At 41.0% G+C, this 24,424-nt stretch overlaps 1 protein-coding gene across 4 annotated transcripts in view; it reads left to right on the plus strand.

Annotated features, from left to right (window-relative positions):
• klhdc3l (kelch domain containing 3-like) overlaps positions 1–24,424 on the plus strand; it is a 120,621-nt gene that overhangs the window by 46,225 nt on the left and 49,972 nt on the right. The window contains exons 1-2 of one of the 4 annotated variants that reach the window (XM_072579877.1): positions 10,656–10,885; positions 11,119–11,308. The exons of 1 other annotated variant lie outside the window; for it this stretch is intronic. The gene's annotated coding sequence lies outside the window, so the exon portion shown is untranslated. Of the gene's footprint in view, positions 1–3,578; positions 3,698–10,655; positions 10,886–11,118; positions 11,309–24,424 lie in introns of those variants that run through there. 2 more of the 4 variants (XM_072579879.1, XM_072579876.1) reach the window with 2 other exon arrangements.

A 24,424-nucleotide genomic window follows, 5' to 3' on the forward strand; every position in this document is an offset into this window, starting at 1 on the left:
CATGGATTACTGTCCTTGTTACCAGATGTTTATAATTATAGTCTGTTCTTGCTGAATCGAAGTGTCACTGGTAGTTTTGGACGTGCGATCTTCTGTAATTCCATTATAATCTTCAATTTTCCGTGGTGTAATGTGTTCCATGGATTCCTTTTACCAAATCCTGCCAGCTGTGCTTTCATGTTGTTTGACACAAATCTGTAAAACATTAGCAGTAATTCTGAAAAATCTTCTCGCTTCGCTTGGTTGGAGTGATTTCTTTACAAGCTCCTTATCTACTGTATTCTACAGTTCTTTTCATATATAAACAGCGATTCTAAAGCCTTTGAAGAGAAAAGATTCTGTACGTACAATTAGCCCGCAGCAAAAATGTTTCTCAGCAAGAATTTTTTTTTATTCCTCTCGTTGGAATTAAAATTATTCCATACCAATTGAAATGATAATTTACCAAATTTTAAAAAGCTAGTCTTTTCATTGCAATTTACATCTCAATCAATTGCTCCATTCCAATTTGTGCAAAGCAAACTTTCTAATGTATTTAGTCAGGAAGTCACTGTTAATCAGGCAAATAAACAATTTCTTATTTAAAGCAGTCTTACTGGATAGAGTCATAGAGTTATACAGCACGGAAACAGACCATTTGGTCCAACTCTTCCATATCGACCATAAATCCCAATCTGACCTAATCCCAGTTACCAGCATTTCACCCATATCCCTCTAAACCCTTCCTATTCATGCACCCATCCAGATGCCTTTTAAATGTTGTAATTGTACCAGCCTCCACCATCTGTTCTGGGAACTTGTTCCATACCCACATCACACACTGTGTGAAAATGTTGACCTTCAGGCCCCTTTTAAATCTTTCTTCTCTCACCTTTAACCTATGCCCTCTAGTTTTGGGCTCCCAAACCCAGAGGCCTAGCCACTGATACTTTCATCCCATGAAATAATTTTTTTAAAACTGTATTCTAAAATCTAGATTTTTAAAACTAAAAAGATGTTGCAATACTGTTCTGCAGAATTTTAAAAGCAGAAGTACGTTTTCACATTCACTCAGTAGTTTGTAATATCTGACATAGACAGTGCATGGACTAACAGCAGCCATCAGAAAAAGACAAAACATCTCCGTGTGCCAATAACTTTCACCCTACGTTGTCAACAATATTATCTCTGCCTCCCCACCTCTGCAGTGAGAGCAATATAGTGAAGTAGACAGAGCCAGCAGCATGGCCTCTTTGTCTCAGTAGCCTTGTTTTCCCTCACTTATTTATCAATCTGGATAATAGTGTAACCACTATGTCCAAGGAGTTAAGGCATGCTGCAATATGGATTGGCACAAACAGGTCCCAAAAATGAGGAAGAGGAAAAGATTAAACATGCAACAGAGACCGCCACCAAAGAAACAGTGGACACTCTCCACATTTCCTGGCTACACTGAGTATATCAATACGAGAGAAGCACCCACAATGACACAGTTGAAAATCACACAATACCAGGTTATAGTCCAACAGCTTTATTTGGAAATATAAGCTTTTGGACCGCTACTTCTTCATCAGGTAGCAACTTTGTCCACCCCAGTGGGCGGCATGGTGGCACAGTGGCTAGCACTGCTGCCTCACAGCGCCAGAGACCCGGGTTCAATTCCTGCCTCAGGTGACTGACTGTGTGGAGTTTGCACATTCTCCCCGTGTCTGCGTTGGTTTCCTCCGAGTGCTCCGGTTTCCTCCCACAGTCCAAAGATGTGCAGGTCAGGTGAATTGGCCACGCTAAATTGCCCGTAGTGTTAGATGCAGGGGTAAATGTAGGGGAATGGGTATGGGTGGGTGCGCTTCGGGTCGGTGTAGACTTGTTGGACCGAAGGCCTGTTTCCACACTGTAAGTATTCTAATCTAATCTAGTCCAGCACCAGCACCTTTATAAATTAGACCCTCTCAGTGACCCCGAAAGCTCATGAATGTCCTGTAGCTTTCCAGGGCTTTGATGTTTCTGATTTAAACTCTCTCCCAAAACAAACTGCACCATAATAAGATTAGTGACGCTATTCATCATTACTTCCATCAATATGTTGTCAGCTTCATCTGCAGTTTTCCAGGAAAACTGATCAGCAGTGAGGGTATGTTATGAATTTATTTTGCTTTGTGATTATTTCCAGAATTTTGCTGCACAAGATTTAGATCTAAAAATCTCGGACTTCAATTTTGTTTATTTTAGAACTTTATTCCCTCTTAAGTAGGCTGTTATAGATTCACAGAGCACAGAAGAGGTCCTTCAGCCACAAAGCCCTCTAGTAACAAATCCAACTAGCTGTCCTCTGATAATGTTTGCATTCTTTAACTTTATCTATCTTTTCTTCTGAATATTCAGTTATGTATCAGCTGTTCATTATTTCATGGCTTTATTGCAAATGGCACTTAAAGGGCAGGGCAGATATTTCTGGTATTTTGGTCAATACTTATGTCTCAGCCAACATCACCAAATTATACAATTATTATTACACACCATAACAGTTAATGAGAGCTTACTGTGGACGACTTGGCTTCCACATTTCCTACCTCTTGGCTATATTACAATAAGTGACTGCATTTTTGATGGACTTCCTTGGATTTGAGCATTGTGGAAAAACTAAAAGCCAGAATTCCATTCTGCAACTTATTCTCAATTAATATCCGATAAAACATTTTTATTCAGGAAATTGCAGGTTCCAGCAGGGGCTGTAACAAATTGCAGGAGCTGACATATGATAAAATATCACACCACTGGTTTGAAATCCTGCCAGTGTTTTGTTCTCTTATCCAACTGGCTATTCTCTCTGTGTTAGGTCAAACTGAGCATGCTCTGATAACGTTTGCACTTTTTAAGTTAACCTATCTTCTTCTTTCTGAATAATCAACTGTTCATCATTTTATGACTTTATTCCAACAGATTACTAGACCAATTGGGAATAGGAACTATGATAGATTTTTCACAGTCCCAAGCCAGGAACACTAAGCATGGCATTCCAACTGGAACTCTATAAATAAACACATTGATTTGGATCCCATTTACCATCCCCTGAGGAAAAAAAAACAGGAAATAACATCATCAATTCAAGAAAACCTAAACACACAAATAGAAAGAGGGTCATGCCACCAGCGCTTTATCTGGAGGTTCACTGAAAACATTACCTAGTTGGGCGACAAACCTTCTGAAAATGAACCTTCTAGCTTTATTTCCATGAAAATTAACTGTGAGATTTATTGTAGGGCTATGGGGAAACAACTGGGGAAGTGGTACTAATCTGATAGATTTTCCACCGAGCCGGCACAAACGGTCAACGGTCCTTTCTCCGAAGGTAAGATCCCATGATTTGATCAGATACGGAAAAAATTGGATCCACTTACCAGAGTTACGATTTGTACTATATCTTCTTTTCCCAAAGTAGAATATTAACCAATGAAGTATTGTTCTGGAAATGAAACCTGGTATGCTAAGGATGAGAAATGGTAGTTTCACTAGTACCCTTTTAAAAAAAACTTGGTCTTATCTCCGTCTTAGGTGATAAAATCAGACTTACTTGTGCCTTGTAAATGTTGGACAATTCCTGAAGAAGGGCTTATGCCCGAAACAATGATTCTCCTGCTCCTTGGATGCTGCCTGACCTGCTGCGCTTTTCCAACAACACATTTTTCAGCTGTTGGACAAACAATGGGAAGACAAGGAGGTGAGTTACTCGCCACAGAATTTTTAGCCTCCTGTAGCCACAGTATTTATATGACTGATCCGACCAGTTTCTGGTCAATGTTAGCCCCAGGATATTGAAAATGGGGGATTCAGGAATGGTGATACCTTTGAATGTCAAGCTCTGACAGTTGATTCTATTTTGTAGGAGATAGTCATTGCTTGTTGCTATTGGGGCAGGAATGTTGGGGGCAGCAATTTATCAGCCCATGTCTGGATCATGTCCAGGTCTTGCTACACATGGGCACAAACTGCACCAATATCTTTTAGGGCTTCCAAACCCATACCAGCATGAGGATGGTGAGGCAAATATATCTTTTGGGTTCACAATAATGGCCTTGACCTCAGAAGATCTTTGTGCTGTGCTCATGCTTAAGGCATTCCCAAATGCAGAAAAAGTTCCCCTAAAAACAACACGGGTGGGAAGGAACTGCAAATTAGAATTTTCGGCCAAAGTCCTAATTTGTTTTAATTCTCAGCTCATTCCCACCTCCATGGGAGATGGCAGTACTGTTCACATGTGACACAAGGGTACAAATAAATGTTTCTGTGGCCGACAGTGAGACATCAGAATGGTGTGTTGTCTCCTTGGTGCCAGGGTCAAGAATGTCTTGGAGAAGGTGCAGAATATTCTCAAAGGGGAGAGTGACCAGCAGGAGGTCATTGTAAATGTTGATACCAATGACCTAGAAAGCGAAAGGGATGAAGTTTTGAAGAGAGATAATAAGAAATTAGGCAGGAGGATAAAAAGCATGTCCTTAAGGGTGGTAATAATTGGATTACTCCTGGTGCCATGTGCTAGTGAAAGTAGGAATGAGAGGATAGAACAGATGAATGCATGGCTGAGGAGATGGTACAGGGGGCAGGGATTTGCATTTTTGGGTCATTGGAATCTCTTGCCAGTGATACATGGGGTGGTTGGGGCAGGGGGTAGTGGTTTGGGGTGGAACCCAAACAGATAATGAGAAAAGAGCTGAGTCTGAGGCTGGTACAGTTGAAAAGAGGAGCAAATCAAATAGTCAAGGAAGGCAAGAGCAAAGCAAAAAATAAGATAAGACTGAAAAATTAAACTGCATTTATTTCAATGCAAGAAGCCTGACAGGTAAGATAGATGAACTCAGGGCATGGTTGGGAACATGGGACTGGGAAATCATAGCCATTACAGAAACATGGCTCAGGGAAGGGCAGGACTGGCAGCTTAATGTTCCATGGTACAGATGCTATAGGAAGGATGGAAAGGATGGCAAGACAGGAAGGGGAGTGGCGTTTTTGGTTAGGGATAACATTATGACTATACTTAAGGAGGATATTCCTGGGAGTATGTCCAATGTAGTTATTTGGGTGGAACTGAGAAATAAGAAAGAGATGATTATCTTACTGGGATTGTACTATAGGCCTCCCAATAGTCAGTGGGAAATTGAGAATCAAATTTCTAAGGGGATCTCAGACATCTGGAAAAACAATAGAGTTATAACGGTCGGAGATTTTAACTTTCCAACCACAGACGAGAACTGCTATGGTGTTAAGGACTTTGATGGAGAGGGATTTATTAAGTGTGTACAAGAAAACTTTCTTATTCAGTATGTGGAAGGAGGACAACTTAAACCTCTCTTCGAAAATAAGGCAGGGTAAGTAATTGAGGTGTCAGTGGGGAAGCACTTTGTGGCCAGTGATCATAATTCTATTAGTTTTAAAATAGTTATGGAAAAGGATTGACTTGATCTAAAAGTTAAAGTTCTAAATTGGAGTAAGCTCAATTGTGATGGCATTAGCAAGATCTTTCAAAGTTGATTGGGAGAGGCTATTCGCAGGTAAAGCGATGGTTGAAAAGTGGGAGCCCCTTTAAAAATGAGATAATAGAAGTCCAAAGGCTTGTTCTGTTCATGTGAAGGGCAAGGCTGGTTGATGTAGGGAATGTTGGGTGACTAGAGAAATTGAAGCTCTGGTCAAGAAAACGCAGGAATATTGGCAGGAATAGACAGTTGGGATCAAGTGAATCCCGAGAGGATTGTAAGCTCAGGAGTATACTCAAGAGGAAATCAGGAAGACAAAAATGAGACATGAGATAGTTTTGGCAAATAGGGTTAAGGAGAATCCAATGAGATTCTCTAAATACATTAAAGACTAAAGGAAGATTGTCCATGTGTGGATTCGCAGGAGATGGGTGAGATATTAAATGAGTATTCACTGTCGGAGAGGAATACGGAAGATAGAGAACTTGGAAAATAAATAGTGATACCTTGAAAAGTGTCCATATTATAGAGGAGCAGGAGTTGTACATCTTAAAATGCATAAAATTCGATAAATTCACAGGACCAGATCAGGTGTATCCCAGAACTTTGTGGAAAGCAAGGGAAGTGATTGCTAGGCCCCTTGCTGGGATATTTCTATCACTGAAAGCCATAGGTGAGGTGTCGCAAGACTGGAAGTTGGCTAATATGTTATGATTGTTTAAGAAAGATAGTAAGGAAAAACCATGAAACTATAGACTAGTGAGCTGTTTGTTAGTAGTGTCAAGTTGTTGGAGGGGATTCTGTCGGATGGGATTTACATGTATTTTTAAAGGAAGAGCTGAATAGGGATATTGCATGGGAAATAGGGATATTGCTTTGTGCATGGAAAATCATGTCTCATTGATTGAGATTTTTGAACAAGTGACAAAGAAGGCTAATGAAGGAAGGGCAGTGGACGTTATCTATATGGGGTCAAGAGTGTGGTGCTGGAAAAGTGCAGCAGGTCAGGTAGCATCCAAGGAGCAGGAAAATCGACATTTCAGGCAAAAACCTGATGAAGGGCTTTTGCCCAAAATGTCGATTTTCCTGCTCCTTGGATGCTGCCTGACTTGCTGTGCTTTTCCAGCACCACACTCTTGACTCTAATCTCCAGCATCTGCAGTACTCACTTTCGCCGAATTGTCTATATGAACTTTAGCAAAGCAGGTCAACAAGACTGGTTAGCGAGGTTAGATCACATGGAATCCAGGGAGAGGTAGCCATATGGATGCAAAATTGGCTTGAAGGTAGGAGACAGAGGGTGGTGGTGGTTATTTTTCAGACTGGAGGCCTGTGATCAGCACTGTGCCGCAAGGATCAGCGCTGGATACACTGATTTTTATCATTTATATTACTGTGGGGAAAACAAAATCACCAGTCTTGGAGTCAGAATCAGGATTCAATGACAGAGTTTATTGTATAAAGAAACCGGAGCTCCAGAGACCGAGAGAGAGAGAGACATCCGCCAACATGGCTGTCAGCTGTGAGCCTTCTCTCACCCTTGGAGCACGTGTTTTATACATTTCATGGTATAATGGTCCAGATATCGAGTCTTTGTTTCAACAGCATGGTTTGTTTACAGAAAACATCACAGAGTCATTGTCAGTTTCAGCAGCTGCGCAGAAGTTCATTGCTGCAATAATTGGTCATGATTGTTCTTCCTGAGAAATACCTGCAAATCGAAGGTATTAACACTTGTATACAAGCAGTCTCAGATAGTTAACATTTCTACTGAAGGTGGTGGTTGGACTCAGACAGTTTGGCGGGCAGTAGATGTACTGATGTGTATTCACTCCCCCACCAACCTTAAATTAATCTCTATGCTCTGTGTCTATTGTGCTGGTATCCTGTTGGCCTCAGGCAGTGTCTGTGTATGCTTTGTTGTACTTTTCCATGTAATGGCGTAGCGGCCATCTTGTGTGCTAAGTGACCAATTTATGTCTCAGCAGCCATTTTGTGTCTGTGTGCCCCATGTCAGCATGCCCTGGAACTCCCAATTCAATATAAATGATTTGGATGTGAATATAGGAAGTATGGTTAGTAAGTTTGCAGATGACACCAAAATTGGTGATGTAGTGGAAAATGAAGAAAGTTATCTCAGAATACAATGGGACTTTGCTGAGATGGGCCAATGAATTGAGGAGTGGCAGATGGAAATTAATTTAGATAAATGTGAGGTATTGGGTTTTAGTAAGGCAAGTCAGGGCATGGTCTTAATGGTACGGTCCTGGGGAGTGTTACCAAAAAAAAACAACTTTGGAGTTCACAGTTCTTTGTAGGTGAAGTCACAGGTAGAAAAAATAGTGAAGGTAGTTGAGTATATGAGTTAGGATGTCATGTTGCAAGTGTACAACACAATGGTTGCACTGCTTTTGGAAGGGTCGTAGAGCCATAGAATTGTACAGCACGGAAACAGACCCTTCGGTCCAACCTGTCCATGCCGACCAGATATCCCAACCCAATCTAGTCCCAAATCATGAAGGGCATAGATATGGTGAATAGCCAAGGTCTTTTTCCCAGGATAGGGGTGTCCAAAACTATAGGGCTTAGCTTCAAGTTGAGTGGAGAAAGGTTTAAAAGGGACCTAAGGGGCAACTTTTTCACCCAGGGGGTGGTGTATGGAATGAGCTGCCATTGGAAGTGGTGGAGACTACTAAAATTACAACATCTAAAAGGCATCTGGATGGGTATATGGATAGGAAGCATTTAGAGGGATATGGGCCAAATGGAACTAGATTAATTAGATATGACTAGGGAAGGAATAGGTCCAATCAAGGATAGTAATGGGAAGTTGCGTGTGGAGGCTGAAGAGATTGGGGAGGCGCTGAATGAATACTTTTCGTCAGTATTCACTCAGGAACAGGACATTGTTGTCGATATAAATACTGAGGCACGAATAAGTAGAATGGATGGCTTTGAGATATGTAGAGAAGAGGTGTTAGAAATTCTGGCAAGGGTGAAAATAGATAAGTCCCCTGGGCCTGATGGTATTTATCCTAGGATTCTCTGGGAAGCAAGGGAGGAGATTGCAGAGCCATTGGCCTTGATTTTTGTGTCCTCTTTGTCGACAGGAGTAGTGCCAGAGGACTGGAGGCTAGCAAACGTGGTTCCCTTGTTCAAGAAGGGGAGTAGGGATAATCCTAGTAACTATAGGCCAGTGAGTCTCACTTCTGTTGTGGGCAAAGTCTTAGAGAGAATTGTAAGGGATAGGATTTATGCACATCTGGATAAGAGTGATGTGATCAAGGATAGTCAGCATGGTTTTGTGAAGGGCAGGTCGTGCCTCACAAACCTTATTGAATTCTTTGAGAAGGTGACTAAGGAGGTAGATGAGGGGAAAGCGGTAGATGTGGTATATATGGATTTTAGTAAGGCGTTTGATAAGGTCCCCCATGGTAGGCTACTGCAGAAAATACAGAGATATGGCATTGAAGGTGAGTTGGAGGTTTGGATTAGGAATTGGCTGGCTGGAAGAAGACAGAGGGTGGTAGTTGATGGCAAAGGTTCATCTTGGAGTGCCGTCACTCGCGGTGTTCCGCAAGGATCTGTTTTGGGACCATTGCTGTTTGTCATTTTTATAAATGACCTGAAGGAAGGGTTAGAAGGTTGGGTGAGCAAGTTTGCGGATGATACGAAAGTCGGAGGAGTTGTAGACAGTGAGGAAGGATATGGCAGGTTACAGCGGGATATAGAGAAGCTGCAGAGCTGGGCAGAAAGGTGGCAAATGGAGTTCAATGTAGCTAAGTGTGAAGTGATTCACTTTGGTAAGAGTAATAAAAAGATGGATTACTGGGCTAATGGTCAGATACTTGGTAGTGTGGAAGAGCAGAGGGATCTTGGTGTCCATGTACACAGATCTCTGAAAGTTGCCACCCAGGTAAATAGTGCAGTGAAGAAGGCATATGGCGTACTGGCTTTTATTGGTAGAGGAATCGAGTTCCGGAGTCCTGAGGTCATGCTGCAGTTGTATAAGACTCTGGTGCGGCCGCATCTGGAATATTGTGTGCAGTTTTGGTCGCCATACTATAGGAAGGATGTGGAGGCACTGGAACGGGTGCAGAGGAAGTTTACCAGGATGTTGCCTGGTATGGTAGGAAAATCCTATGAGGAAAGGCTGAGGCACTTGGGGTTGTTTTCATTGGAGAAAAGAACGTTTAGGGGTGATTTGATAGAGGTGTACAAGATGATTAGGGGGTTAGATCGGGTTGACAGTGAGAACCTTTTTCCACGTATGGAGTCAGCTATTACAAGGGGGCATAGCTTTAAATTAAGGGGGGGTAGATATCGGACTGATGTTAGGGGTAGGTTCTTCACTCAGCGAGTCGTAAGTTCATGGAATGCCCTGCCAGTAGCAGTAGTGGACTCTCCCTCTTTATGGGTATTTAAGCGGGCATTGGATAGGTATATGCAGGATAGTGGCTTAGTGTAGGTTAGGGGTGCTTTGATCGGCGCAACATCGAGGGCCGAAGGGCCTGTACTGCGCTGTAATGTTCTATGTTCTATGTTCTATATCTGGTCAGCATTGACAAGTTTGACTTAAAGGTCTCATTCGATGCTGGACACCTCTATAATTCAAAGCAACGTCCCCATGATAATGGGGGGGGGGGGGGGGGCGGGTGAGCGGAGTTGTAGTGAATTTAACATCAAATAGAAGCAATTTACCGGTTCTTAAAAAGACATACCAGGCTCGAAACGTTAAGCCGGTTTCTCTTTCCACAGATGCTGCCACTTTCCCTAGCATTCTCCGTGCTTATTTAAAAGCAAAACACCGTGGATGCTGGAAAACCGAAATAAAAACAGAAAGTGCTGGAGAAACACTACGTGTAGCAGCATTTGTGGAGAGAGAAACAAAGTTAACGTTTCGACTCCAATATGTGATTTTTAACTTTGTACACCCCAGTCCAACACCGGCATCTCCAAATCATGACTATTCAAGACTGAGAAGTCATATTAACTCTGTCTAGCCACACAAACTGCAAGAGTTTCTCTCACACTTTCGGACTTTTTAAAAAAAAACCTTCATCTGAGAGTCTGCTTGGGTTGGGGAGCTGCAAGGAGATTCTCCTGGTCACCCGCCACAGTTTGTTTGTCGAGCATCCAGGACTGCAGGAGGCAGCACCGGACATGCCGTTAGCAAATCAGCCGAACATTGACAGCTGGGAGGTACCTCCTGAGCTTTCAGGAACTTCTTGGCAAACGGTGAGCCTGTGACTGCACAGGACAGTTGTTATTTTTTTTTCACGTTGCATTTGTCGTGGATAAACTTTGGCGTTCTCTGAGCGATGTCTGAAGTGATCAGATAGCCCATGGGATGGTCGCTGAAGTAAATGGAATGTTGACCCAGATTGAGAGACAAATGGATACTTTGTGAATTGTAACAACTTTGTGACCAGCAGCGGGTAATTTTCCCAGTGCTACTCTGAAACTGCTACTATTACAATAACTATTGTATCCTTTACACAGGACTGCATTCTTAGTTCTCGCCTTATGCAGTCTATACATTTGTCTCGTGAAAACGGCAAAGGCTTGTAAATGTCTTAACTTTTGGAACAGTTGCGCGGACTTTCGTGGTGGTTTTAAACAGCAGGATTTGGAGTTGAACAATGTTTTCGTCCTACTTCCCTACCCATAGATAAAGTGCTCCGTTGGATTCAGGATTCAGTCGGTCTGATACAGCCAACAACTGGACTGCTGTTGTAGTCGCTGGCTGACCCGTCACCTTATTGTAGGTTCAAACATGACGTTCAGGCGTGGAAAAGCTCGCAATTAAACTGCCTGGATCTCAAAATTGCACGTTCACCCCCTCACCCACCCCCACTATTGTAAGTCTTCCTTCTGATTGTCTTCTATGGACTCAATTGTAATGCTTCGATCCCTTGAGTCAGAAGGTTCATCCCTGAGGTTTAGTCTTGCATTTGTGTAGCGCTTTCTGTGCCCCTTTTGTCATCTCAAAGGACTGTGCGTTTTGAAAATCTGTAATCGCTGTTGTAATGTAGGAAACACGGTAACATGCTTACAGCAAACTCTCACCATAGTATGATAATAACCAGTTACTATAGATCAGTAGTGTCGATGAAGAATAAACATTGGGCAATACTCCTTCAGATTAGTGTCATGTTTTTTTGAACATCATTCGGAGCCGGCAGAGGTTCCTCCGTTGAATGTATCGTCCAAAAGGCTGCACCTCTGGCAGTACCCAGGTCCCTCAGCACTGAAGTATCAGATTTGATTTTTGTGCGCTGGCCCTGAAGTGGCATTTGAACCTGGAACACTGTGAACCAGGCAACTGGGAAGGACACTCAAGCACAAATATCTGTGCTGATGCTCCAGGAACGTCAGAGATGCAATTTTCAAATGTTGATGTTAAACTGAAGTTTAGATCAGAGTGGTGCTGGAAAAGCACAGTAGGTCAGGCAGCATCTGAGCAGCAGGAAAATCGACGTTTCCGGCAAAAGTCCTTCATCAGGATGTTAAACTGAAGCCCAGTTTCCCTTTACAGTTTGATGTATAGTGTCCCAAGGCATTGTATTGAAGAAAAGCAGAAGACCCTTCCCTGAGATCTTGGTCAAACTTATCCCTCAAATTGACATTACAAGATGAGCAGGTTATCTGGTTATTGTATTACTGTGGATAACGTAGTGCCATAAAAATCTTCCTGTTTTCCCGCCTGGGTGTCATGTTCATGGATAATGCTACTGCGTGCGCATGCACAGATTTGGAGTGTTGTTTTCCAGGTTACAGATTGCAGCAAAGGACCATTTATTTTAAAAATATAAAGGTCACCAGAGCTAAAGAAAAATTTGGGAAGAGTCCTTGCGACTAGCCTTCATAGTGTTGACAATATTTGGATATTTTATGAATTGTACTTGCTGTGTTTTTTTACACCCTGTGTATTTTACAGCTATTTGACTAGTTCAGATTTCCCTTCAGGGCTGCCTTCCTTACTATTTTAAAAAGTGTTTAGTAATTTAATTTGTTCAGTATCTGTGACTTGATGCACTGTGGCTTACATTTTAAAAGCTCTTGAAACAGTTTTTTTATGTTAACTCATGTCAAAGCTCAGCTCCCGATCCTCGTTTCTGTTGGCATATCAGTATAAGTCCAGCTGCATGGTACACCTCACCTCCTTTTTGAAAGCAACCTCTTCTTTCCTCCATAGGGTACCAGATCTAGAATTAATCACGAAGATTTATAATCACTCACTAAGATCTGAAGCAGAAATGACATGGGCTGTAATTCACAGAACATAGAACGCAGATCAGTCCAGCACAAGAACAGACCCTATGGTCTACTGTTTGTGCCAACCATGATATCATTCTAAACAAATCCGATCTGCCTGCCCCGGCAGCACGTTCTAGGAATCTACCATCCTCTGCATAAAATGAACTTTCCTCACACATCTCCTTTAAACGTTTCCCATCTTACTTTAAACCTCTTACCCCAAGCATTTGATATTTCCACCTGGATAAAAGACTCTCGCTATCCATACCTCTCATAATTTTATATACTTCTATCAGGTCGTCCCTCAGTCTCCAGTGCTTTCGTGAAAACAATCCAAGTATGTCCAACCTCTCTTTTATAGCTAATGCACTCAATCCAGGCAATGTCTTGGTAAACCTCTTTTTGAACCCTCTAAGGCCTCCACATACTTCCTATAGTGTAGCAACCAAAACTGCACACTGTACTCCAAATGTGGCGTAACTGCAGTCTTATACAATACTGTTGATTACAGCTCATTTCAAAAATAACTTGGAAAGTCCTTCTTCCCCCTTTTAGTATTTGTGCTAGAGTACAGGGCAATGGTTACAATATTGTGCTTTAAGACCATCACAAATAGAAACAGAAGTAGATCATTTGGCCTCTAGATTCTGCTGAACCATTTAATACAGTCATGGCTGATTGTCCACATTCCTAACCTCTCCTCCTATCTCTTGATTTCCCTGAGAGATTAAATCCCTATTTATCACCTTACAATGATGGAGTATCTTCAACTCTTTTCAGTTTACAACCCTCTGAGTGAAGAGGTGTGTTGCTGAAGTGTTTTTGTTGTGCTCATCAGGACAAACGCAAGAGTGCCAACTTCCAATTGATCACAACAGTTTCTCCTACAGGAGGAAGTGGTACCGATTGGCTAACAAATTGATTTGTGTTGAGACATTGTCATGGAGAAAACAACAGGAGCGATAGGCTCCCTAAGTTCCGGTAAAAACAATGACTGCAGATGCTGGAAACCAAATTCTGGATTAGTGGTGCTGGAAGAGCACAGCAGTTCAGGCAGCATCCCCGGATGTGCTCTTCCAGCACCACTAATCCAGAATCCCTAAATTCCGGGCTAATTCTAAAAAAAAGGCAACGCATGAACATATTCCTTCTTTGTGTAGAGAATGAGCCCCTTCGAATGCATGCCCCTGCTGGAGAGTGTACATAAGTCTCCATATTAATTATTTTAAATTGGCTGTTGGTGTAGCTATTACTACACATAGGGAAGTTCAGTAAGTACTGCCCAATTGCAGAGTCACAGTTAACAAATATTTTGCTCTGCAAGCATAGGTTGCACCGTACCAACTACGAACAATTAAAGGAACATGTGGTTTGATTTGATCAACCGATCACTGGGACATATGTTAAAGTACAGATTTGAGACAGCCCAGGGAATCCCTTGTGGATGCAGACCTGTAAGCTTCTCTCTTGGTTTGTCCCTGAGATCGTACTCTTTGCAAGTCTGGAATAAAAACCTCTTACAGACAGTTTTGTTTAATTTTAGTCATTCTCTTTATTCGCTAATAGCATCACTGTTACAACATAGCACTGATAGCTGTAAGCTAAACTAACTAGGTTCTAATAAACTAGGAGAATAGGATACCAGCTCTTCAAGTGCCCTAGCAGGCTACTCCGATGTACTGATACAAAGTGGCTTGTTAGACAGATAACAGTGAAAGACAATAATTCGTAAGGTCTGTGTGTGCTTGACTGATCACTTCTACAGGCCTAGAGCTATCTATCAGGTGGGAAAAAGAAATCCAGCCAAATAAGGCATCTGCGGCGAGATAAGTTCCCATAAAGAAGTACCAGTCTAAATTAAGTGGGAAATGTCATAAGGTAACCTTGCACAGCTCGCATGTCCGATATCATTGTTTTATGGAATGGCTCCTTAGCAAGGATGGCAAATTTTTGACGATAAAATGGGTTCCCGACAGATTGTGTCAGAATCTCTTCAATGTTCGGTTTGGAATAATTTTAAGCTGGGAGCAGATTCCTGCTTTTTGTCTTAAGCACTAAATCATTCTGTGCCTGAGGTTGAAATGTTACTGCAAGGTTGTATCTAAAATGATTAATTAGTCTCAAATTAAGCATGCCTTTTCAAGTTTGTGATTCAAATTCAAATAAGACATAAGATCTGATTAGTTAGAATTGCCTGTGGGGCAGTAAGGTATGTAGAGTGGTCTGCAAGAACAGCAAGTTAGCTAAGGCTTCATCAATATTATCTTTTACAGAGTTTGATAACCAGTAATGGCTACTCAATGTCGTCATAAAATCCCAAAATGCACTTAAATTCAATCTATTACAGATAAGCACTAAGGGTTAATTTTCTACTAGCACCAACAGCCTCAGCACTAAAATAGTCTCTCTCTCGTGTCCTTTTGAACTCTCAAGTCAGCAAAATTTTTTTCTATCTCTCTGTGTCAGCCCTGCTTGCAAGGGGCAATAAGAATCCATTATAATTGGAAGCATCTGACCGTTAATTACAAAGTCTTTGATAGTACCGAGTTTCATTTCAGGATCAGAATCAAACGGTGTCATTAATTTCACAAGGGAACGGTTGTGAATGTTATCACTTGGTGTCCTGTTCTCACAGATTCACCGATGCTAAGGCAAATGTTCTTAATTGTCTTAGAGCATCCTGTTGTTATCACTTGGTGAACTTTTGCATTCCTTAAGTTCCCCCCTTTTTCTGAGCATTCCTGCCTGCCTATTTTCTAGTTCAGGAAATGTGTTCCATAATTCAGCATTACATCTTAGTCTAAATGTTTAAAGACAAGTTTTAAGGCTATAGACTTTCTCACATATGCCCTACATACCTGATGATAGTGCATCTTTATTGGGACAATGGTTATCCTGCTCAGAATGTTTGCTATGTATCCTACACACTGATAAATGGTGTAGCCTTAATAGCTACACTAAGACCCAATTTAAAATAATCAATGGAGCCTTTAATATTAATAAGGAGACTTATGTACAGTCTCGAGCAGTAGCATAAATAGGCACTAGGTCTCTATCTTTGGACCTGAGAAGAACCAGTTTGCTGCAAATTGACACAGAAAAGCCCCAAATGTGAACAACAGATTAAGCAAGCTGTTACTATACAATGGCTACACAAGTTGTATTTCTGACTTGCAGCATACTGCTATCAATCCAAAAAATACCTTCTGCCTTTTGCACAATTGTGCAATGTCACGTAGATATTTCAGTGCTGGTTGTAATGACTGTAACAAGGTCAGCCAGGTGTTCCTCATAGAATGATTCCCTCATTGGACAAGATTAACAGCCCCAATCAGCGAGCATTGGTTGACCAATAAGAACAGGAATGTCTGTTTTTCACTGTGTCCAACCCCTGCGCACACACAACATGGGGGGGTGGGGAATAAACACTACCGCTGTTAGGTAGTGTGGGGGGGAGAAAGAAAAAAAGGAAGGAAAAAAATAAACAGGAGTGTCAAGGATTCTGTTCACACTGAGAGCTGGCTCGGAGGAAGCTGGATCAGTACTATACACATGTAAATAAAGGGGGACTTGGTGACAGGATACTGGCCTTCATGGAATCATTTCAGATGCTTTGAAAGAGTTGCTTAATAAACAATGTGATAGCGAAGGAGATATATTCCTGTACATTGCGAGGTTTACATGTGGAAAGATATAAGAAGGCTTGAGTGGAGAATTAACACAGGCAAAGGGAAAAAAAAGAAAAATAACAGGAGTGTCAGACATCCTGTTCACTCAGAGAACTGGCTCTGAGGGAACTGGATCAGTGTCAAGTCAATAGGGAGGGTCTATTTTCCTTGGAGCATCAGAGACTGAGGCGTGATCTTACAGCAGTTTATAGTATTGTGAGGGGCACGGATAGGGTGAATAGCCCAGATCTTTTCACCAGGATAGGGGAGGCAACTTTTTAACACGGTGGGTGTTGCATGTATGGAATGAGGCTACCAGAGGAAGTGGTGGAGGCTGGTGCAAAAGGCATCTGGATGGTTATATGAATAAGAAGTCTTTAGAGGGATATTGGCCAAATGCTGGCAACTGGGACTAGATTTATTTAGGATATCTGGTTGGCGTTTACAAGTTGGACTGGAGGGTCTGTTTCCATGCTATACATCTGTATGGTTCCATGACTCTATGACTCTCCATGGGCAAATAAAAGGTGACTTGGTGACAGGCCTCTGTGGAGTTATGTCACTAGTCTGTTGTGGTTTCTAGAAGTGACTTGCATTAATGTGTGAGATATGCAAATATGGTCAACGTGGGGTCCTACTTGAATCACGCATGAGCTTGGGGAACCTATTGTACCTGTTTTCTTTCTCCATAGCAATACCTCAGCCAGTCAGAGTTGGCTTGCTAGTTCCCTTTTTTACCCCGTAGTGTAAGCTCCTTCGTTATTTTGTATTCTTGCATTTGTTCTGATGACTGCAGGCGAAAAGGTTTTGGCAATAGGCGCTTGACATTGATATCCTTGTTGTCCAGAATGTTCCAGGGATGAGTGTAGGGTCAGGGAGATGGTGTCTGTTGTGGACCTGTTGCACAGGTAGGCAATTTAAAAGGATCAAGGCAATCTGGTAGGCTGGAGTTGATCTGAGCCCTGACTAACCTCTCGAAGCATTTCATAATTATGGAGGTCAGAGCACTGGATGGTACTTATTGACATACATTGCATGATTTTTCTTTGGCACCAAGATGACTGTGGTCATCTTGAAGCGCGTTGGGACTTCAAGTCATGGTAAGGAAAAGTTTAAGATGTCAGTGAATACTCCTATCAGCTGGTCCACACAGGATCTGAGTGCACAGTTGAAGACTCCATCTGGTCTGGTCACTACCTGTCAGTTTACTCTCAAGAAGACTGATCTAATGTCTGTGGCAGTGACCGTGGGGTACAGGTGCAACCGAGGCTGTTGAGCTAGGTAGCATTATTCCACTGATCTGTTCAGAGTGAGCATAGAATGCATTGAGCTCATTGGGTAAGGATGTACTGTTAACCTGCTATTCTGTTTGACTTTGTAGCCCATTATGGTGGGAAAGTTCAAAACTTGGGTGCATGTTTTTAAGGTTAGAGAAGAAAGATTTAAAAAAGGACGTGGGACAACTCTTTTGATAGAGAGTATTTAGTGTGTAGAATGAACTGCCAGAGAAAGTGGTGGATGCAGGTACAGTTACAACATTTAAACGACACTTGGATAAGTACGTGAATAGGAAAGGTTTAAAGGGATATGGGCCAAACGTAGGCAGGTGGGACAAGTTTAGTTAGGGACCGCAGAGACATGCAGCATGGAAACAGACCCTATTTGTCACCCTTTTCAGCAATATTGAAGATCTGTATTACCAAGCGACTACAGAAGGTCCTCCTCATCTCCATCCTCAATGAGCATCCCCTTATTTTAACCTTCATGTTTTTAAATTCCTAATCCAAGGAAAGCAATGCCTTGGTGTCTAAACTTTCAAGGCATTGCAGCAAGTCCACTCTTGTCTTTGCTTGATCAGTGTGCTTATACAAGTTCCAATAGTCTTGAGAATTAGCAGCATACACCCACTTGTTTTAGGACAGCTTTGCATTTTGGTTGAACTGTGGATGTAGTTTCATGTGAACGGAACGAAGTCAATCCACAAGAATGTACAGTCTTTTCATATCAGGAAACATTTATTGCCGAGGTTAAGCCCAACCCTAGTTGTATATCTCCTACCGTAAAGATATTTCACCACTTCAGAATGAGTCAATAGAAATGTGAGTGAAAAATCGGGGTGTCTTCACGTGTAAAGCTGAATCATGTGGTAAAATTCCATTGTTGAAGTCATTGCAACATGTTGGAATGCCTTTTGCTCTGTGTCATGAGCTGTATTAGTGCATCGTGGGTAAACATGTATCCAGTTTTGTTTCAAAATAACAGATATTAACTAAAAGTGGCTGTGCCTTTTATTGTTTGCATTGGTTTATTAAAAGGATGGTCCTGACCATTTGACACGTAAAGAATGCTTAGCCTTGTACAGATCAGTAGTGGAAGGGGAAATGGTCCACAGCATTCAGCACCTGATACTGCACAGGGAAGGGGACTTAAGACACATCCACACTTTTCTCACCCACTGCCCATTCCCATCTTATAATAATTGAAGCTTGGAAGAAGAGAAAACCTTTGATTTTTAAACTGATCTATTGTATTATTTGGAAAACTCAGCACTGGATTACCATGCTAAAGTCGAAGTGTCAACATCTTGAAAAACCTTTAGGTAGGGTAATTAACTGAATCAACCAGGATAAATATGCACTAGCTTAAATCACTGCAGCACAATTGTGATTATCAATGGCATATTGATAATGGAATATTTCAGTAGCATTATTCATAATTTTCTACCTCCCAGGCCACTTTTACATTCCATTTGAGTCTTACCCTCCTGATTACTGCTTCTGTTTGATTTGTAATCACAGTCCTTATTATTTATCATATTCTACTTATTTACCTGCACATTGAGATTTCTTTCCAACACAATGGACAGGCATGTATGGGATAAAGAAATGCTTTTTTTATTTGTTACCTGACCTTGTTACAATGGAAGATGAAATGAAGTAATCTAATTCACTCAAACTGGTCTGGACTTTTGTTTTGTATCAACTAATTGGTACTGTTGCTTCTGAGTTGGAAGGTTATAGGTTTAAACTTAATTATGGGACTTACTACAGGGTAAATAGAGAGTTGCTGGACGGAATATAGCCAATAGACAAATGGCAAAAGAGTTAAAATTAATGGGAACTGTTCTAAAACAAATATAAGAAATATTTTTCTGTGGCTGACAGAATCTGGGATGCTGTACCTGAAAAGATAATAGAAATTAATTGCATAAATCTTTTAAAATTTAAGCCATTTAATATTTTTAATTGGCAGTTGAAGAGATACTTGAATGTGAGCAGCGTACAAGATAATGACCAAAAAATGTGTGATAATATGGCACTAAGAGACTACAGTGGCATGTAGACAAATTAACGAATGGGCAAAATCTTGGGTGACAGGTAATAATGTGGGAATATATGCGGTTATACACTTTGGGAAGAATAGAGGAGCTGAATATTATTTAAGTAGAGAAAGACTGCAGAAAGCAGAGCGATTTGGGAGTCCTTGTGCATAAATCATACAAAACTAGCAGACGAGTTCAATGGATAATAAAGAAGGCAAATGGAATATTGGCCTTTAATTCAAAGGGAATAGGGTACATTAGTGAGGAGATATTGCTCAAGACAGTCAGCAAAATGGAGCAGGAATGTTGTGAACAGTTTTGGGCACCTTATCCAAGAAAAATAATCATTAACGTTGGAAGCAATCCAAAGAAGGTTCACTAGGCTGGTACCAGGTATGAAAGGAGTGTTTATAGGAGAGATTGAGTAGGTTGGGCCTGTACTCATTGGAATTCAGAACAATGAGGGGCTAGCTTATTGAAACATACAATATTCTTAAGGTATTTGATGCAGGAGATGAAGAAAGGTTGTATTCCACTTGTTAAGAGCATTGGACCTAGAGGGCAGAATCTCAGAATAAAGGCTTACACATTTCAGACAGATGAGGAGGAATTTCTTCGGAGGTTAGTAAATCTGTAGAATTCTTTACTGCAGACAGCTGTCGAGCTGGATTGTTAAATTATGTTCAAGGCTGTGATAGACATTTTTAGTCAGTAAAGGAATCAGAGGCTATGGGGATAAAGCAAGAATGTAGAGTTGAGGATTATCACACGAATCATGATCTCATTGAATGGCAGAGGTGACCCAGTGGACTGAATAACATGTTTGTGCTCCTGTGTCTTATGGTCTAAGCTGAGGCTGTAGCATGGTGGTAATGTCACTAAACTAGCCTTGTGGCAACCATGTAGCTGCTATCAATTGTCATGAAAATGCAATTGGTTCACTAATGTCGCTTGGGGAAGGAAATTTGCCATTTATACTTGGTTTTGTCTACATGTGACTCCATATCCATTGGGCAATTAGGGATGGACAGTAATGAGCTCATGATGCCAAAAGCATTTTGGGTTTAGGTAAGTATGAACTTCTCCACATTTAAATTAATTGCTTTTGATTTTACCTGTCAGACCTGAAATACTTGAACCTCTGACAGTTTTGAAGCATGCAGCATGTTAATATGTAGCTCCGGTAGTGTATGTTTGTATTTACCACTTGTGACTACTGCAAGGCGTTTAGTATTTCCAGCTTTTCTTCCATGCACCATGCCGCAGAAGGTCATTTACGTGAATAAATAATTGTTCCCATCTGTTCACTGTAACGTTGTCTTTTGGTTGCTATAAGCATATTTGACAGATGCATATGGGATTATGTTACCTAATCAAATTGGTAGCACGTGGCACGTTAACTCTGAGTCACTTCCTCTCTGCATTGACACAGTATCAGTTAGCTATCACCATGACAAAGGTGAATTATATACAAACCATGTTCAGCTCATTGTAGAGTGAATAACAACACTGGCACTAAAAGAGCAATTCTTTATATGTATATTTCAGTCTCTAGCTCTTCTGGTAAACACATAATCTGGATTACCAGTTCAGTGGCAAAGTAATGGTTCTCGTTGCTGACCACTGTGCGTAGAGATCTAGTGATCTCTCTGGTGTGAACGTCCCCTCTCTCCTCTGCAATGTCAAGGTGATCTCCAGGTGTATTATTGTCAACAAACAAGGTAAGCAATAAATTGCAGTGAAGTAGTTTAATTGATAGCAAATTAGAATTTTAAAAGCATTAAATACTTTTATTTTTAATTTAAATTTTCAGATGGTGGAAATATTATGATTGACTTTCACAAAGTCACAGGATTTCTTAGCAGCAGCAGCAGTCTATTCAGTCCGTCAAGCCTGTTTCATCGTTCTATCATATAATTGCTGACCTGATTGTGGCCTTAATTCCTGTCTGTTCCCTCCATATCCCTTGACTCTATCTAACTTGGCCTTGAATGTATTAATTGCTCCAGCCTGCATTGCTCTTTGTGGAAGGGAAGTGTTGACAGGAGAAATAAGCAAGGAAGCATATTGTCTAAATGGTAAGATATTTCAGAGCTCTGAGGTGGAAGAGGGATCTGGTTGTCCTCTTGCATGAATCACCAAAAAGTGTAGTATTTAGTTGCCAGAAATAATTAGAACTGTTAATAGAATGTTATTGTGAAGGGAATGAAATTCAAAAATCAGAAGTTTTATGTTTTAATTATGCAGAACACTGGTGAGACCACAAGTGGAGTATTGGTTTCATTTATCATTGTCACATGTACCTGTATACAGTGAAAAGTTTTGTTTTGCATGCAGTACAGGCAGATCATACCATGCAAAATGCAGTCACCTTATTTAAGGAAGGATAGAAATGGATTGAAGACATTTCTGTGAATGTTTACTAAACTAATACCCAGGATGGGTGTTTGTCTTATGAGGAAAGATTGGACAGGCTAGCCTTGTATCTGCTGTATCTCTGAAGACTAATGGGTAACGTAAAAGATCCTAATGAGTGTTGATAGGGGAGATGTGGAGAAGACAGTTCCTTGAATGGGACAATTTTGTTTTTCTGTGTGAAGGTTGGGAATTTTTGGAATGCTTCCTGAAAAGGCAGTAGAAACAGTGTCTCTGAATAATTGTAATACAAATGCGGGAATATGTTCTCTAGGAAAAGGGGAATAGGTTACCCAGGGTAGATGGGAATGTGGATTTGAGGTTACAATCAAATCAACCATGACCTGTTGAATGTTGTAGCAGGCTTAAGGTGCTGAATGGCCTGTTCCTGATTCATATGTTCGTAAGTAATTCCAAACACTCAAGACCCAGTCTGAGAGAAGCAATTCCTCTTTTCACCTCCACCTTGAATGGGGAGATTCCCAAACAATAGAAAATATCCACTCAGTAGCTATCCCCTCATTCCCCTTCAAATCTTTTATGTTGCAATCGGATCATCTCTCATTCTTCTAAATGCCAGATGAGCACAGACCCAACATGCTTAGTTTTGACTCATAAGATTTATTCTAGGAATTAATCTTGTCATCTATCCTTTTTTTTCCTGAGAGTTGTGCATCTTTAGAACTCCTCGTCGCAGGTATCTGTTGGGGGTGGAGTTGTGTATATTTAAGGCTGAGATAGATTCTTTATCAGTCAGAGAGGCAAGGGTTACAGGGAGTGGGCGGAAAAGTGGATGTGAGGAATGTTGGATCAGCATTGATCTTATTGAATGGCACAGCAGGCTTAAGGGGCTGAATGGCCTCATCCTGTTCCTATTTCTCATGGTCTTATAGTCTAACTGTCTCTATTGCTTTAGTGTCTCCTGCTGAAAATCCAAAACTGTACACAACTGTCCAGATGGCCCCAGCAATTTACAGCTGTAATAAACTGTACATTTATACAAAATTTTGCTTGCAATTAAGATTCAACATTCTATTTGCTTTCAAAATTCCTTGATGTTATTGTATACTCGAAGAATCATGTTTAAATAATGAGGTTTCTCTCTGCACTGCCCTTTTCTGTAGTTTGTCTCTATTCGGATGTATTCTGTTTTCTATTCTGCTGGCTCATATTTACTAGGAGAAAGTGAGGTTTGCAAATGCTGGAGAGTCAGAGTCGAAAAGTGTGATGCTGGAAAAGCACATTAGGTCAGGCAGCATCCGAAGAGCAGGACAGTAGATGTTTCAGGCATAAGCCCTTCATCAGGAACCTCCCATTTACCACAATATACTCATTCTGACATTTTTCCCCACTCACGTCACCTCTCCAAATTTCTTTACAGGCTTTCTATATTCTCCTTGCTATTTTCTTTAATACTTGTAATTTGCCTGGTAAATTAAATTTGGTAATGTCAGCCCTTCATCTAAGCCATTAATGTAGATCATAAATAGTTGAGGTGACAGCTCTGATCGCCGAAATGGTCTATTTGTTACAAATTCTGGATTAGTGGTGCTGGAAGAGCACAGCAGTTCAGGCAGCATCCAAGGAGCTTCAAAATCGACGTTTTGGGCAAAAGCCCTTCATCAGGAACAAAGGGCTTTTGCCCGAAACGTCGATTTTGAAGCTCCTTGGATGCTGCCTGAACTGCTGTGCTCTTCCAGCACCACTAATCCAGAATATGGTTTCCAGCATCTGCAGTCATTGTTTTTACCTATTTGTTACAAATTACCAACCTGAAAAGGTGATCCATTTTTCCTAGTTTAGTTTGGGAACATGGTTGACATGGACTGGTTGGACTGAAGGGTCTGCTTCCATGCAATATGACTCTATAACTGTTTTGTTTGATTTAGCTGATCCTTTATCAATGCTGAAAAATCGTGTTCCAAAATATGTAATCTTGGGCAGTAATCTTAACATTATCAAATTCCTTTTGGAAACTGTCCTCAGAATTTGTCAAACATAATTTACCTGTCATTAATCCACGTTGACACTAATAAAAAGAAGCCGAATTCTGCAAATGCTACAAATCTAAAATTAAAATTTTAAAATGCTGGAAATTCTCAGCAGGTTAGACAGCACCAGTGGGCTGAAGTAGAATTAATGCTCAAGGTTAAGATGCCCTTTCATCAGCATTTCAATTTGATGAAAGATAATGTTGACCCAAACATTAACGCTATTTCTGTCTGCAGATTTTGTGAGTATTTTCACTTTTTTTTGGTTTGTTTTTATTTAACAAGTTGACTCATCCCTTTGTACTGTATGTCAGCAGATTG

This window comes from Chiloscyllium punctatum, chromosome 10 (assembly GCF_047496795.1).
Source record: "Chiloscyllium punctatum isolate Juve2018m chromosome 10, sChiPun1.3, whole genome shotgun sequence".
NCBI classification, from domain to species: Eukaryota; Metazoa; Chordata; class Chondrichthyes; order Orectolobiformes; family Hemiscylliidae; genus Chiloscyllium; species Chiloscyllium punctatum.